This window comes from Dasypus novemcinctus, chromosome 6 (assembly GCF_030445035.2).
Source record: "Dasypus novemcinctus isolate mDasNov1 chromosome 6, mDasNov1.1.hap2, whole genome shotgun sequence".
NCBI lineage: Eukaryota > Metazoa > Chordata > Mammalia > Cingulata > Dasypodidae > Dasypus > Dasypus novemcinctus.
Genome location: NC_080678.1, coordinates 112142291 through 112159778, shown reverse-complemented (window position 1 = coordinate 112159778; position 17488 = coordinate 112142291). Strand labels below are relative to the sequence as shown.

The 17488-nt window shown below is 36.6% G+C and overlaps 1 pseudogene; it reads left to right on the top strand.

The window, feature by feature from the left end:
- LOC131278937 (putative zinc finger protein 487) overlaps positions 1-13105 on the top strand; it is a 59032-nt pseudogene extending 45927 nt beyond the window's left edge.
- Positions 13106-17488: the final 4383 nt, after the last annotated feature.

Below are 17488 nucleotides of genomic sequence, written 5' to 3'. Positions count from 1 at the left end.
AAGATGTTTTTAACTATTTGGAGCCTCTTACCCTTCCAAATAAAGTTGATAATTGGCTTTTCCATTTCTGCAATAAAAGCCATTGGGAATTTTATTGGGACTGTGTTGAATCTGGAAATCAGTTTGGGCAGAATTTACAGCTTGATGATATTTGGTCTTCCAGTCCATGAACATGGAATGTCTTTCCATTTATTTAGTTCTTTTTTGGTTTCTTATAGCAATATTTTGTATTTTCTGAATACAGGCCTTTTATGTCCTCAGATAAGTTTAATTTTAATATTTGATTCTTCGAGTTGCTATTATAAATGGATATTTTTTACTGACTTTTACTGATTGCTCATCGTAGTGTATAGAAATGCTGTATATTTTTGCATATTAATCTCATATGCTGCTACTTTGTTGAACTTGATACTTCTAGTATCTTTGTTGTGGATTTTTCAGAATTTTTTAGATATAGGATCATATCATTAGTAAATAATGGAAGTTTTACTTCCTCCTTTCCCATTTGGGTGCCTTTTATCTCTTTTTCTGGCTTAATTGCTCTAGCTATAACCTCTAACACAATATTGAATATCAGTGGTGACAGGGGACATCCTTGTTTTGTTCCCAATCTATACAGGGAAGCTTTTAGTCATTCACCATTGAGTACAGTGCTAGTTGTGGGTTTTTCTTTTATGCACTTTACAATATTGAGAAAGCTTCCTTCTATTCCTATATTTTGGAGTGTTTTTGTAAAAAATGATGCTGTATAAATAAGTAAATAAGTGCTGTATTTTGTTAAATGACTTTTCTGTGTCAATTGAGAAGATCATGTGATTTTTCTTCTTTATTAATGTTGAAATAAAACTAATTGATTTTCTTGTGTTGAGCAACCCTTTTATATCTGGGATAAAACCCACTTATGATATACAATTCTTTAAATGTGCTTTTGGACTTGGTGTGCAAGTATATTTTGAAGATTTTTGCTTTATATTCATTAGAGAAACTGGCCTGTAATGTTCTTGTCTTTGTAGTATCTTTATCTGATTTTGGTATTAGGGTGATGTTGGCTTCAAAGAATGAGTTTGGTAGCATGTCTTCCTGTTCATTTTTTTTGTAAGAGCTTGAGTAAAATGGTAGTAGTTTACCTTGAATGCCTGGTAGAATTCACCTGTGAAGTCTTCTGGTTCTGGGCTTTTCAATTTTGGGAGATGTTTTTCTTGTGATTGATTCGTTGAGGTCTTATATTTCTTTTAGGGTCATTGTAGGTTGTTGGTGTGTTTCTGGGAGCTTGTCCATTTTGTCTGTTAGCTAGTTTGTTGGCATAGAGTTGTTAGTAGTATCTTCTTATGATCTCTCTTATTTCTGTAGGATCAGTGGTAATGTTTCCCATCTCATTTCTAATTTTATTTATTTGGATGTTATCTCTTTTTTTGTCAGTCTAGCTAAGGGTTTGTTGATTTTGTTGATCTCAAACCAACTTTTGGTTTGTTGATTCTTTTTTTTAATTGTTGTTATCATCCTCAATATCATTTATTTCTGTTCTGCTCATTACTTTTCCCACTTTGTCTTGGTTTGGGATTAATCTGCTGTTCATTTCCCAGTTCCTTTAGGTGTGCAGTTAGGTCTTCATTTTTAGCTCTTTGTTTTTGTTTTTTTTTAATGTAAACATCGAGGGCTATCAATTTCCTTCTCAGCACTGCCGTAGTTGTATACCAGAAGTTTGACATTGTGTTATCATTTTCATGTCTCAAGACATTTACTGATTTCTCTTGCAATTTCTTTGACCCCCTGATTATTTAAGAGTGTGCTGCTTAATCTCCATATATATGTGAATTTTCCCTTTTTCTGCCCACTTTTGATTTCCAGCTTCATTCCATTATGATCAGAAAAAGTGTATCATTCCAGTCTTTTAAACTTTATTGCAAAAAATGTTATACTGCTGTTTGGGGTGTAATACTCTATAAATGTCTGTTAAATCTAGTTCATTTATCATATTTTTCAAACTCTGTTTCCTTATTTATCTTCATTTTTCTATACTGCTGGATTTGGTTGCTAATATTTTGTTGAAAATTTTTGCATATAACTTTATAAGGGATATTGGTCTGTGGATTTCTTGTGATGTTTTTGTCTCCCTTTAGTATTAGGACAATGCTAACCTCAATGAGTGGGAAGTGTTTGTGCCTCTATTTTTGGGAAAAAGAATAGAGGACTGATATTAATTACATGTTCCTAGAATTCACCAGTAAAGCTATTTGTTCCTGGGCTTTTTTTGTTGAATATTTTTGATTACCAGTCAATCTCTTTACTTAGTAAAGATCTATTTGTATTTTTTATTTTCTTGAGTCCATTTTGTTAATTTGTATCTTTCTAGGAATTTGTTGATTTCATCTAGGTTGTCTACTTTGTTGGCCTAAAATTGTTCATAGTATTTTCATATTATTCTTTTTATTTCTGGAAAGTCAGTAGTAATGTCCCACTTTCATTCCTGATTTTAGAGATTTGAGTCTTCTCTTTTTTCTTAGTCATTTTAGCTAAATGTTCATATATTTTATTATTTTTTAAAACATCCCTGCTTTTCTTTTTTTTTTTAAGATTTATTTCCTATTTATTTCTCTACCCCCTCCCCCAGTTGTCTGCTCTGTGTGTCCATTCGCTGTGTGTTCTTCTGTGACCACTTCTATCCTCAGCAGCAGCACCAGGAATCTGTGTTTCTTTTTTTAAAAATTTCTCTCCCCCTGCCCCCCAGTTGTCTGTCCTCTGTGTCTATTTGCTATATGTTCTTCTTTGTCTGCTTCTGTTGTTGTCAGCGGCATGGGAATCTGTGTTTCTTTTTGTTGCATCATCTTGTGACAGCTCTCCGTGTGTGCGGCACCATTCCTGGGTAGGCTGCACTTTGTTTCACGCAGGTGGCTCTCCTTACGGGGCACACCCCTGTGTGGCACGGCACTCCTTGCGCACATCAACACTGTGCATGGGCCAGCTCCACACGGGTCAAGGAGGCCCCGGGGTTTGAACCGCAGACCTCCCGTGTGGTAGACGGATGCCCTAATCACTGGGCCAAGTCTACTTGCCTCATATATTTTATTAATGTTTTCAAAGAACCAACTATTTTTCTGTTCTCTGTTTCATTTAACTCTGATTTAATCTTTCTGCCACAAAGCTTTCCTATCAAGATTCTTTTTTTAAAGACTCCCCCTACCATTTTTTTTAAAAAGAAGCTTTAGATTACATAAATGTTACATCAAAAGTATAGGGGATTCCCACATACACCACCACCCCCCAGTTGCCCCCATTAACAACATCTTTCATAACTATGGTAGATTTGTTATAGTTGCCTATCAAGATTCTTAATTAACCTTTGCCTAGTTGCTGTAGACCTTTGACTAGTTCTAGAGCTCTGATGAAGTTGATTCTCATAGTGTTTACCTATTTATCCACTGTTTTTGTGGAGGGATGGACCCTTGGCCTTCTCTACCCTGATGTTTTTGTGGACATTGTTCTAAGACAATGACTTGTCTGCATTGATGTGTGGGGCAGAATCATAAGCCAGAAGGACCTGCACGTCAGAAACTTGGTATAGTCAGTTTTGCTATAACATGTCATATGCATTCTTAAAATTTGCTGTGCTTTTCAAAATTGTACAGTAAAAACCAGATAACTTATATTGGAGAAATGAGGTGAGAGAGACAAAAGTCAAAAATTTCAGTGACACATTAAAAAAAAGACTGGAAACTTAATAAAAGTGGCAGCAGAGTTTTACACTTGTTAAATGTTTAAGGTATACATAATAGCATAAAAAATATTTACTGTTAAAGAGATCTTCCCATTGCTGGTGGTAGTATGTATTGAAAGGATTGCAAATTTTTTTGAACTGGTAGAGGATTTTCTGAAATCAGACAAAGTTTTAATACCATACATGGATGCATGTAGTTCATAATTCACAGTTAACTGAGATGTTTGACATGTGTGCATGTGTACATTTTATGTATTCCTTTGGGGCGCTGTTCAGCTTGGTACAGTTTTCTGTGTTCACCTAGTGTTTTCTGAAGATGAAATCCTGCATAAGCAAATGCAGAATTTGAGTTATGCTCAAGTTGTTCCCTAATATATCAGTTGTTTTAGAACAAATAAGTACTTTCAAAACTAGTGTTATAGCTGAACTGACTGTGACAGAAACTGAGGAATGTCAGCATTGCTCAGTAAATACTGTTAGGGAAAGTGGAATTAAAAATGTCATCAGATTCCAACTCAGCCATAAACAAACAGTAATACCAGCTGTATTAGCAGGTAAATATGAAAGCTTTAAAATGTGAAATACAAAAAAAGTTGTCCTTCCTTAACAATCCCATTTAAAATTGCAATCTTATGCTCAGTTAATCCATGTTTCCTTTTGACTGCTTTGTTTTTCTCTTCATCAAGCAAAACAGTCTCATATACTATATTATTTTCTTGTCTGAAAATTGTCTGAGTTACTTCATTGATATATATGCAGTACCAAGAACAATGCTTGAAATGAACTAGCCACTTAATATAAATATTTATTGAATGAGCAATTAATAAGGAGTCAAGCAATCCATTGAAAAACAGTAGGCATTTCTGTCTGAAAGAAACATGAATGCTAATAATGACTATATAAGAAAAAGCCCAACTTTACTGTGATCAAGGCAACACAAACTGAGACTGCAGTGAGACAGTCTCAAAAGGACAAACATTAAGAAGTCTTAGAATACCAAATGCACCAGAAACTCTTTCATAAGCTTGACACACAACCACTTTGAAAACAGTCCTACTTCCCATATGATGCTGAGCCTGCCCATTCCCTCTGACTCAGCAATTATGCTTCTAGGTGTATATGCTGGAGATACCAGGAAATATGTAAAAACAGATCTGAGGTGTCATTGTAATGACAAATAACAGGTTCCCTGGTGAATGGCTACTTGCAGAATGGTTGATGACTATGTTGTAATATATCCATGCTGTGTGCTGCAACAGTGTGAATGGATCTGAAATAAAATATTGCATTAAAAAGCAATTCTGGGGGGATGGAGGATATATGGTAACCTCTTATATTTTTTATAATGTATCCTTTTTTGTGATGTATGTATCTTCAAAAAATACAATTTACAAAAATGATGGGGTTGGGGGAGTGGGGTGTAGGTTATACGGGAACCTCAAGTTTTTTTTTTAATGTAATGTTCTATGTGATCTATTAACTTTGAAACAATCTATTAAAAAAATAGTTGGTTGAAAGCAAACCAGACAATAACTGATCAGTAAATGTTTAAACAATGAATAAACCCTCTAAGAATGAATGCTATGCTTAAAGGGAAAAAACACCAAATATAACTGTGACTGAAAAGGTGATTTTCCATTCTCACCATTGCTGTTAAAATATGCACTAACCATTAAAGAAAAAGTTGCTACTTAAAAAAAAATAAAAAGCAATTCTAGGTAAGTCCTACAGACTGTAGAGTAGGTGTTGCAGCTCTGCAGAGGCTCAGAGCCCAGCTGGCACATGGACAGTACAGGGATTCAAGTCTCCTGAGTATACACCAAACCCAGCGCCAACCACAGGTTCAGTAAAAGTGACAGAAGAGATGTGTGTAGAGAGGTCACTTCTGAGTCCCAACTCCATCACACTCAGGAGCACAAATTCCAAAGTAGGGCCCACTGAAAAGGCACTGAACTCCAGAGCCATCTGCCGTGACCGTAGGGACCTGTGTGTCTCCATAGCCCTCAGGAGCACCACTACCTGGGGTTGTTTCTACTTTGGCCATCTGGGAAGAAGAGGTAAAATATGGGGGCATTTTTGGGACTTGGAGTTGTCCTGAGTGATATTTCAGGGACAGATGCAGGACATTATATATCTTGCCCATAACCCACTGGATGGACTGGGGGGGGGATGGTGTAAATTACAATATAAACTATAATTCATGCTGTGTGGCAGTGCTCCAAAATGTATTCATCAAATGCAATGAAAGTGCCAAACTGATGAAAGAGGTTGTTAATGTGGAAGGAGTGTGGAAGGGTGGGGAGTGGGGTATATGAGAACCTCATATTTTTTAATGTAACATTTTGTGCGATCTATGTATCTTTAAAAAAAAAGACAATAAAATATCTTTTAAAAAAGCAATTTTAGGGAAGTAGCTGTGGCTCAAGAAATTGAGCTCCCTTTTACCATATGGCGGTCCCAGGTTCGATCCCTGGGACTTCCTGGTTTAAAAAAAAAAAGCAATTCTAGAAATATACATATGGTATGATTCCATATTAATGAAGTTCAAAAATACATATAGGAAAACAATATGTGTATTAAAACAAAAAGCAATAGAATGCTAAATCACTGATTTTAATAGGGTTTCTTCTGGATTGGGGGATAGGATAGGTAGGTGTTCGCATGTAGATTGGAGGATATTGGTAACATTAAGTGAGTTGTGGGTTCATTGTTGTTTGATTTTCTTTTTTCATTTTTTTCTTTTTTTGTGTTTTATTCCTCTTTTTAACAATTTTTAAATTTTGCATCATTTTTTATTTGATTTTTATACTTCATAATATACACATGTGTGGCATGCATGATTTTTTTGGGTTTCAAATGTTAAAATATGGGTAGAAAGAGTGGAGGTGGTGGTGATTATATTCTGTTATTCCAAGATGTGACTTCCAGTAGATCTCATCTCCTGTGTTTCCTTCTGCTCTCTCATGCTTTTTCTCTGTGAAATAGTTTGTTTTCTGAACCATAGGGACTTTTCCTAACCTTTCCTTAATCCCTGCAGTCATACTGAGCGCCAGAATTTCTTTTAAGCTCTTCTGTGTCCTTCATCTCTCCTCCCTTGGATTGGAGGATTAACCATTAGCTTCTTTGACCCTTCTTCCCTAAGTGCTTGTTCACATCTTGACTGCCATGCTTAGAACTCTATACTCTGTGCCTGGAACAAAGCTTGGCTCATCTAGTGGATGGAAGAAATCATCTCATCTACCTTCTGTTTGTCTCTCTTTATAGTACCTCTTCAGTGATTCATAAATTTACAAGACTTGAAGCCTGTTACTCCCAAATTATGTCACAATCTTATTTGGTCCCTTTGCTCTGGAGCCCCTTACTATTCCTTCCTACAGTAAATTCCTCCTGGGCTCTGATTCCTACATTTTCAACAAAGCAAAAGCTAAAATTATATCTCACAAATTGAAAATTCTTCTCACATCCTATTTACTTATTAGGTTTTTATTCATTAGAAGCACTTCAACTGACAAAAATGAAATTCCTTTAAATCTTCCATCTCTGCCATTCTCTTGCAGTTCTTGTTTCACCTTTGTAAACTGACTTCAAAATCCTTCAGAATCTCACTTTCACCTGACATCACTCACAAGCAGATCCATACACTTAGGTTTATGTTTTGATTCCTCTAATGTATAATATGAATTAGACTGTAAAGCTTCTGTGTGACTAGCCTGACAGGGTAAGTCTAAGACTGCCCCTAATACCTAACACATCAAATTTAAATTCCTCTTTGATGAGTATCAAATATGGCCCCATTTTGCCTGCCTAAATTAATTTTTCTCTGGTGTCTGAAATTTCAGCTCAGTTCTGTTCGGTAAAGTCTTCTTGATGTCTCTCAAACATACTATTCCTCCCTTATTTACACTTCTTATTCCATTGTGTCTTGCCTGTCCATAGTTAAATGAACCAATGCATGAAAAGTGCTTAAAACAATACCTGGCATATAGTAGTCCTATTGCTAAGTTCTTGTTTTTGTTGGTTTATACACTTTTTAGGTTTGAGCTCACGTTTTCTATTCTCTTCGTGAAATATTTTTTGACTATATTAATCGTGTCCACTTAATGACTGGCATTTTAAGAAATTAAAATTTGGTCATAAATTTTGATACTTGACAAGATGTGTTTCTTGCCTAAGGCTTTTTTCCCCCATAAATTTTGATATCCCCAAAAGAAGGACATCTCTTTTACTCTTCCTTCCTCTGCTAGGTAACATATAATAGATATTTGATGATTACTTTGTTTATTGTGTAGCCTGGGAAGAGAGAGTTCTTTCATATTTATTCATTCAGAAACCTAGGAACTCTATAAATTGGCATGCTCAGGTCAAAATCTTCAGCTTATGAATCATTAGATATAAGGTGGCAGTGAGTCTGAGAGATGTGTTTTGAGGCAGTTTTCCCAGTAACTTTGGTGCACCCACTTACTTGTACATGCCGAGTGATTTATTATCCATTCAGAGGAGTGCAAAGGAAATTGGAAATATGGTAATACCTGCCAGGACATTAGGTTGTATTTGTGATAAAATAACAAAAGCAGCATCAAATATTTCAGAATTCTATGTTTAGAAAGGAATGCTTTTATAGAGTCATGGTATACAACGTGATATAGTTAGTATTGATAACTTCTGTGAGAAGGCTTGTTTTGGATAATATAGAACAGTAGTCATTTCTTGAAGGGTTTCTAGCTTATAAGTCAAGCTGACTGAAAGGCTTACTACTAACCCAGTGGATGGATATAAGGGCAGGCCTGTGGTTAGGCATGAGAGAGTTTTGGAGGAAGTCTGCTTTGTGGAGAGTAAAGGGTAGTCATTGCAGCCATGAGGAATGATAGTTATCACCACAAATAGGATTCAATTGTAAGGTTTTATCTGTCAGAAGGCAGATTTGTGTCTGTCTTATTTCTTGGTCCCTTCAATGTTGTAGGTCTTGAACATAGAACTGATAATGATGTTTTCAATGTAGATAGCTGTCATGTTCAGAGAAAAGCTTTTCATAATAAATAGAAAAAAGATAAATATTCTTAAAACTAGGTTGAAAGCTCTCTTTAAGATTCACACAGGAAATGAAACCAGAAATGCTGAAATACGTTTCTGGAAACCAGAAATGGTGAAGTACGTGTGTGTGTGTGTGTGTGTGTGTGTGTGTGTGTGTGTATCTCCCTGCAAAGTAAAGAATTATTATGTGAGGTATAAGTTTATTTATGACAGAGTGAAATCAACAGGTAGAAATAGAGAAACTTTGATTTGATGACCTTGATAGGTTAGTAGTGAACAACTCTGGTAGAGGTGAAGGTATAATAGCCAAATAAAACTTTGCATCTGATCTTGTTTCAAGAATAACCTAAATGTGTGCTTTCTTTGGACATTGGATTTCCATGTGAATCAGAGCTGGACTGAAAATTACACTCCAGGCAACAGGGTTGTTCTATTGAACATGAGGAAATTTTTGCTTTCTGAAATTTTATTTGGCATTGGTAAGTAGAATAGAAAAGAGTGGGGAAATGGACTTTGCCCAGTCGTTAGGGCATCTGTCTACCACATGGGAGGTCCGTGGTTCAAACCCCAAGCCTCCTTGACCCATGTGGAGCTGGCCCATGTGCAGTGCTGATGCGCACAAGTGCCGCGCCACCCAGGGGTGTCCCCCCGCATAGGGGAGCCCCACACGTGGGGAGTGTGCCCCCTAAAGAGAGCCGCCCAGTGTGAAAGAAAGTGCAGCCTGCCCAGGAATGGTGCTGCCCACACTTCCCATGCCGCTGACAACAGAAGCGGACAAAGAAACAAGACACAGCAAATAGACACAGAGAACAGACAAGGGGGGGCTCATTAAATAAATAAATAAATCTAAAAAAAAAAGAGTGGGGTGAGATTGAAAGCATATATATTAGTGAGGATCCTGAAGTAAAAGAGAAGCACCCATATTTTGATGTGCCTCCTCTAAATATAATTTTTATTGTGATATCTCCCCTCAATACCATTGCCTACTAATTTTTCTTGTGGGTCTACATATTATTCATTTAGGTCTCAAGCATTCATCTAAGCAGTGTCTTGTTTGAAATATTTTCTGTTTATTTAACTTTGTTTATTTTTTTAAAAGATTTATTTCTAACCTCCCCCCCCGCCCGTTTGTGCTTGCTGTCTGCTCTTTGTGTCTGTTCGTTGTGTGCTCTCTGTGTCTCCATGTTATTAGGAGGCACTGGGAACTGAACCGGGGACCTCCCTTGTGGGAGGAGGGTGCCCAACTGCTTGAGCCACATCTGCTTCCTGCTGTTATGTCTCTTGTGTCTCCTTCTTGCTTCATCTCGTTATGTCGTCTTGTTGCATCAGGTCATTGTGTTAGCTTGTTGCATCAGCTCACTGTCTTGCTCATCTTCTTTAGGAGGCACTGGGAACTGAACCTGGGACCTCCCATGTGGGAAAAGGGTACCCAACTACTTGAGCCACATGTGCTCCCCCTGTTTATTCAATTTTGAAGATCATATTTCTAAAGTGTCAAATTCCTGTTTTTTTTTCCTGGACTCCTCTCCCATTTTCCACTACTGCAGACTGTTTGTTTTGTCTAAATCTAGGGGAGCAAGAAGTATGCCCTTGGGCTTACTTTCAGGCCAAAAGGCCAAGCTATACTAGGCATTTGTAGATTAAGTCCCCTTTTCACATTAAATGTGTTAACAATTATAAGGTATGGTAAATTATTTTCATTTCTAGAATTCTGGAAAGTTGATGACCTGATGGAGAAGATCCAGGAAAACCAAGACCAGCCTTTATGGAAAGTTGATTTCATTAACAAAACACTGTCTAAGGTGAGAAATAGAACATTAGGAAAAATATTTAGTGTGAACCCAAACCCAGTGTGAATGGAAAAATACCTGATAAATCTGACTTAGGTGGAATGAGCTTGCACTATATTTCAGAATTAATTATTAGTAATAGAAACTCCATTGTAAGGAAGTTTGATCAGTTAAATACACATGGGAAATTACTCCTCGGTATAAGGCATAGGAATCCTCATTCCAGAGAGGAACATTTTGTGTATGACAGAATTGTGAAGGCCATTAGTCAAAGTGAGGTCCTATTCCAGCATCAGAATATTCAAACTCTGAAGCAGCTTTTTGAATGTAACAAATGTGGGAAAGCCTTTCATGAGGAGACATCATTACCCATAAGAGAGAATACTCATGGGAGAAGTACATGAAATGTGAAAACCTTTTCTAATAATTCAGCCCTTCTTGCCCATCATAGAAATCACATAAGGGAGAATGGCTATGAATTTAATGACTGTGAGAGGAGGTCTGTTGGGGAAAAGTCAACAAAAGTCAACTCTGAATAAACTCTATAGAGTTCCCTTGGGAGAGAAACATGATTGTAATGTGAGTGAGAATAGTTTTAGCAAGAAGTCCCTTCCCATTCATACTGAGAGAACTCAACAAGGAGAAACCACCTTTGAATGTGATGAGGGTGGGGAAGTCTTCAAGAAACCAAATCTCTCTCATTATCAGCAAGCATATGCAGGAAAGAAACCCTATGAAAATAATCAGTATGGGAGATCCTTTTGGCAGACACTAGTTCTTCCTTAACATCAGCAAACACACATAGGAAAAAAACTCTATGAATGTAGTGATTGCAGGAAAACCCTCAGCCACAAATCATCTCTCATAGTTCATAAGAGGATACACAAAAGGGGAGAAAGCTTATGAATGTAGTGAATGTGGGAAAACATTTACAAATAGATCAGGCCTCACAGGATACACACAGGGTAGAAACCACATGAATGCATTGAATGTAGGGAAACATTCAGATATAGGTCAGGCCTCATAGTGCATCAGAGAACACACACAAGGGAATGTAATGAATGTGGATGTAACGAATGTGGAAAAAAATTCTGTGACAAGTCAAATATCTGTGTGCACCAGAGAACTCACAAAGGGGAGAAGCCCTATGAATGTAATGAATGTGGAAAAACCTTCCTCTACAATTCATTCCTCATGGTACCTCACAGGATACACACAGGAGTGAAACCTTATGAATGTAATGAATGTGGGAAAACATTTTCCCAAAAGCCAAACTTCATTAACCATCAGAGAACTCATACTGGAGAGAAACCCTATGCATGTAATGAATGTGGAAAATGGTTCTCTGTGAAGTCAAAACTTAGCGTGCATCACAAAACTCACACAGGGGAAAAACTCAATGTGATTGTGGGAAACCTTTTTCCAGAAGTCATCTCTTATAGTACATCAGAGAATACCTACAGGGGAGAAACCTTGTGAATGCCATGAATGTGGGAAAACTTCTTCCCAGAAGTCATCCCTTAGAGTACACCAGAAAACACACAAAGGGGAGAAGCCTTATGAATGTACTCAATGCAGGAAAACCTTTTACCAGAAGTCAGGTCTCACTAAACATCAGAGAACTCACATGGGAGAGAAACTTCATAAATGTAATGAATGTGGCAAAACTTTTTACCATAATTCATCCCTTAGAGTACATCAGAGAACACACACAGGGCAGAAACCCTTCTGCCAAAAGTCATCCCTCTCAGCTCATCAGAGAACACACACAAGGGAGAAAGCCTGTGAATCTACAAATGTGGGAAAGCCTTTTACAAAAATTCAAAATTGATTAATTCAAGAACCTACACAGAGAAGAAACCCCTGTCTACATCCTGAAAGTACAGAAACCTTTTCTTATTTCACTTACTCAGTTTGCATAAGAAATAGCACAGGGGAGAAACTTAATATAAACATGAGAAGTATTTTACCCAGAGTAAAGTCACATCCCATTGAACAGCAGATATTTGGAGCACCTTATGAAAATTTTGAATGTGTCACAACTTTCAAAATGATTCATTTTTGATCATATGTCAGAGGATTTATCTGAATGGAAATTAATCACTTTGGGAAATGAAAATAATATTTTTTCCAGGAAATATACTAAAACTCCTGTTTTATATATGACACCAAAATTGTTACTGAAAATATTCAGTTAGAGGCATGACCAATTTGCTATAGCATCTAAATTTGAAAAGCATGATTAAGTTGAGTAATTAAAAGTACTGTTTTTAAGCATAAATATGAAGAACCACTGAGTTGAGTATGCTTTATCATTGAAATAGTGTGTATATATGTTTGCTTACTGGAACCTATATAATCCTAGGTAAAATGTACCCCAACTTGGTTGATAATTATGACATGTTGTAAATATTCATGCTTAAACACCTGTGTCTTTTTCAACTGTAAAACAAAATCTATATTTAAATAAAATATTTGTGGAGTGTAAATCAATGTACTCATATCTTTCTTGGCATTCTCTTGGTGTATATCAATAAATATAGCCATTGTTCTTAAGCACCCTCTCCAATAAAGAATCCAAACAGTGTGTTTGTAAATTTTTTAGCTGACTAAATGGCTAGATGGGATAATATTTTATGCCAGAGTTAAGTATAAAATTATTGAAAAGATTTATTGTTCTACAAACGAACTTTTGCACAAAGTGCTGTCTCATTCTAAGCTACTGGAAAACTGGACACAATATATGAAACAACTAGAAAACTGGAAAAATATTAAACAACTTTTAAGCAATTGGACATTAGGGGTTGTGTGACTGATTCCTTAGAGAGGAAAAAAAAAAAACCAAAACATCCCTGTGATGTCCCCAGCTTCCTGTTGGGAGAAAAGCCCTGATACGGCATATGTAGGGAAAATGCCAAATATAGCCTGGCTCAATAATGGAGAGACGTTTCAGAGTTCAGTGTGGTTAAATCAGCTCTGATTTGGGGAGGAGACTACTGGAGAGGGAGGTAGCAGAGAAAGAGCTCAAGAAATCTGAGAATCATTCTGCATATGCTAAGGGAAGGCTCTTCCAGTCCAGGCACTAGACAGCTGCTGAGGCAGGGACAATTATTGGGGAAACTGTATGATAGACAGTTCTCAGAGTTTATGCAGAGCTGGGAATCATTGCTTTCTAACTAGCCAAGACCCCTGTTCCCTCAGATCCTAAGATCTCATACTCTTAAGTTCCCTTTTGGGATCACGTTTGAAGATCCCATTGGTATATTGGGAGCAGACAAGAGTGGAGGTTTGCCATGATGCCTAATAATCAGCCTTCCAGACTCTGAATGTCTTATTCCCCCTGGCATCCAAGTGGAGCCTCCATCTCCTTATTTATCTTTATAAAAATGGAAGAGTAGAACTAACACTGAAAAAATCTCCATGAATATACTAATAAGGTACTCCCTGCTGACTTCATGGGGAGGCAGGTCAGACGATACGGCTGCACAGTTTCAACAGAGCTCATGGGTGCAGTCATTCTCTACAATCTAAGAGTAACATTCCATTAAAAAGGAAATTGGAAGAGATTAGGAGCCATGGTCAATCTCTGGGGGCTTTTAGGGCCCCCACAGCTTGCTCAGCATTGAGAGATCCTGGATTTATGACCGCTGGCTCAGGATCAACAAGTCTGCTCATCCTGGAAGAGACAAGAAATCTGTATCCCTTGTAGAAGAAGCAATTGAGAAGAAGGTCTGGGAAGACCAAAGTAGCTATCTCTGCTGGGGGACCCTAGGCAACTCATTTCCCCTCCCCATGTTTATAGCCTCCTCTGGATGGTGATAGGTTCTTACATAAATTTCTTGAGTACCTTTTATGCACCAGACCTATGCTAGGAATGTTCAAATTTTAGTGAGCTGGATATGTTGGATAATGGTGTCCTTGACATAAAGATAAAGAGAGTGGGTATCGGAGAGGGAACTGACTTATGTAAGAGTTCCATAGGGAGACTGGTGAGGTTAGCCTATGCATCTAAAATAGAAATATGAAACTGTGTACTGTGAGATCTGATTGTTTTTTTCATTTCACAAGTACTACATAACATTCTTTTTCTAAATGAATTAGTAACAAGTAAAGATAAGATCTGCCATAATGTACAGTTCCAGTATTGAGACTTGTCATTCAGGAAACTGGTTAGGTCAGTGTGCATCCTTCCTGATCATTTTCTATGCATTTAAATCCAAATATAAGAACATGCACCAAATATATAAAACAACATTGGCATTTTGTGGGAATTTGAACCATGAAATTTGAAATTTTCCCTTTCACTTTGTTGTAAAATTTTAACAAATGCAGCTTCCAAATTATTTTATAATTATTTGGTATCACAAAGCCTAAAGCTGACTTGCTCAGTTGATTATGAATTGTGGTTTTCACTGCATGGTAGTGGCACTTTAGTAAAGAGAAACTTATGCTAAAAATGGTATTGTTTACACACTTTGGAGGTTTTGAAGTTGAATTAATATTCAGTGCTATAGTTTAAAATTCCATGAAAACATCATCCGGGTGTTCACGAGGTCACAAAAAAGATATGCCTAAAATCACTGCTAGAGGTCTGAGAAGAAAATTTTAAGTATTGCTATGACTAATTGAATAATGTTTATAACATACACAGCAGCATTAAGAGTATGCTGGAGTGGTTGCAGATTTATGCTCTAGAAGAATATGTCCTCATTGTGTTTCATTCAGTCCTATGAGAAAATTGGTATGGAATCATATAATTAAAACATTTTAAGGGTCTAAGAATTTTTGTCATGCAGACTGTTCTGGATTGCTCTATGCCGGTATATTTATTTTGCATAGTACAGATTTTTTTGTTTCATACATTTCAGTGTTGAGATTTTAGGATATGTGCTTGTTTTTTAAAAATAAGATACCTTACCTATTCTTGTGTAATTTGCATTTTTAGTTTTATGGTATGCTGTGGACTCTTCTTCCATCCCCCAGTGTTAGCTTGATAATATTCTTAGTGACCAAATAGTTTCCCATTGAGCATAGACAAGATTAGTTTGACCAATCAATGTACTGATGGAAATTGACAAAGTTGAACAGAATATTTTAAAAAAATCTTCCAAGGAGTATCAAAGAACTATAAAGACAGTAACTACTGGAATGTGGTATGGAAGAGGGCAGGAATTGTAAGATGTTAGTTCACCATGTCATCCTGCTTTTGCCCTTGCAGCACAGAATGATCTGAGAGAGTAGCCAGCCTGAGATTTGCTTTTGGGAGTGTTGTGGTACTGATGGGAAAAAAGAGACACCTGTGGTCCATAGGGCAGATGGACTATAATAATAATCTCATCTTTGACTTGGCCCTTGGAGGACTTTCTTACATGATGAACGGAAGTAAATCAGCCCTCCTACAAATTTTAGCCAGATTTCAAGATGTTTGGGAGGTCTAGAACATTCCTAGGCCCTGAAAGTCTGTTAAAAATACCAAGGAGTGTTGGAGCCCCCAAATTCCCTGTCAGAAGCAAGAAAAATTCCTCTGAAGGCAGAAAAATCATCTTAGACCTCAGATAAGCTTTTGAAAATAATTTTTCAATTACTATGCTCGGCACATAATCACAGATAGCCAGGCCAGAAAGAGATAGTAACCATGTGTAAGAACCAGCAGAAAGAGCAGACACAAGGGACTCTATGGAAGATTCTTAACACACGTAAATGATGAAACAAAGTTAGTGGTTTATCTCCCTTACAGGAGATACAAGACTGGAGTTAAATATTTTGGCTACTGAAAACAACAAAAAGTGTCCTCGTCATTCTGAAAAATTAACCAAATAGGCATTCTAGAACTGCTTAACACTAATTGGATGGTTTAACAGATTAGACACAAATTGACCTGGGAGATAGTTCAGAGGAAATCATTTATAGTAAAGCACAGAGAGGCAAATGGATGTCAAATATAAAAGAGACTGAAAATTATAAAGGATACGTAGTATGTTTTATGTATTTATTTAATTGAGTTGCAGAGGATGTAGAGAATAGTATTTAAGAGATAAATGGTGAGAAATTTCCAGGAATGATTGAAAGACATTTATTCACAGATATCAGAAATGCAGTAATAACAAGGACATAACATAAAATGAGCTCCTGGAAGCCTGATAAGAAAACTATAGAAAATGAAAGATGAAGGTCGAATACTAAGACATCCAGGGAATGAAAAGGTTACATCAGAGGAACAAGAAATTGTCTTGTCATGATCATTAGTGAAAGAAAAAGTGAAAGATAACTCTATGTTCCTTTTTGTTCCAAACAAAAATAACTCTTAAGAAAGAGGGCCAAGTAAAGTTTTGAAGACAAAAATGAGAATTTTCTGTCAGAAGTCTTGGGTTAAACAAATAAAAGGGTATTATTCTTTGAAGGAAAGCAAAACAATGCCAGATGAATGACCCAGATTAAGGAAGGTGTGGAGTGCAATTATTGTGGTAAATATGTTGCATAGATAAGAATGAATATTGACTACTTAAACCATAATAATAATTTTTGGTAGGGACGTGTAGATATATAGGTGCAAATTATACAGACGTTACATGAATCTGGATTAAAACAAATTTTAAAAATTGTGTGACCATTAGGGAAATTTGAGCAATGATTGGATATTCTGTGAAAGGAATTATTAGTTTCCAGGAATTGTAGTTATGTTTTTCAAGAAAGTTCTCAATATTTTAGAGATACATAATAAAATATTTACATATGCAGTTATATGATGGCCGAGGTTAGCTTAAAAATCATTCATGTCAAGGTTTGGATGAAACTACATTGGCCACTATTTAGTAAATACTGAAGCTGAATGATAGGTACTTGCGGGTTCAGTGTACTGTTCTTCCTACTTTTGCATAGGTTTGCTAGTTTTCCATCATAAAAGTTAAAAATCAGCATAAGCATAGGCGGAGGGCAACAGTATGACAAGTAC